Below are 780 nucleotides of genomic sequence, written 5' to 3'. Positions count from 1 at the left end.
GAATTAATATTAATGGAGAAAACCTTAACAACATAAGATTTACAGATGACATAGTTATGTTTAGTGAATCATGGGAGGAATTACAAATGTCGATAGAAGATTTGAATAGAGAAAGCAGAAATTTAGGACTGAAAATGAATGTGAGTAAAACTAAGACAATGTTCAATGAAGTGCAGAGAGGCAACAAATAAGAGTTTGGGAGGAACTTCTAGAGATTTTTTATGAATGTACGTACATAGGATAAACAGTAAATGTTTCCCCATGACACGAGGCCGAAATTAAAAGAACGATAAGCATGGGGTAGAGAGCATTTGGTAAACAAAATGAGATTATGAAAAGTAGAATGCCACTTTCTCTAAAAAGAAAAGTATTTAATGAGAAGGTCCAACCAGTATTAACTTATGCATCAGAAACTTGGAGCCTTACTAAATCCATAGAACATAAGCTATTTACAACTCATAGCTATGGAAATAATAATGAGGTGAATAACACTTAGAGACAGAAAAAGATCAACATGGACTCGAGAGCAAACTAAAGTAGAGGATATTCTAACAACTTGTAAGAAAAAGAAATGGTCATGAGCAGAACATATAATGAGACTGACATAAAATAGATGTCGAAGAAGCAGAGGACGAACTAAGGAAGTTTGCAGTTGTGGACTGGCACAGAAAGACAATAAACAGAAGTAAGTGGAAGGACATGTCTGAGGCCTTTGTTCGGCAGTGGACTAGTAACGGCTGATTTTATATATATATATATATATATATATATATATATATA

The sequence above is a fragment of the Palaemon carinicauda genome, chromosome 8 (assembly GCF_036898095.1).
Source record: "Palaemon carinicauda isolate YSFRI2023 chromosome 8, ASM3689809v2, whole genome shotgun sequence".
Lineage (NCBI taxonomy): Eukaryota > Metazoa > Arthropoda > Malacostraca > Decapoda > Palaemonidae > Palaemon > Palaemon carinicauda.
The sequence above is the reverse complement of the archived record's forward strand: the minus strand, read 5'-3'. Positions refer to the sequence as shown.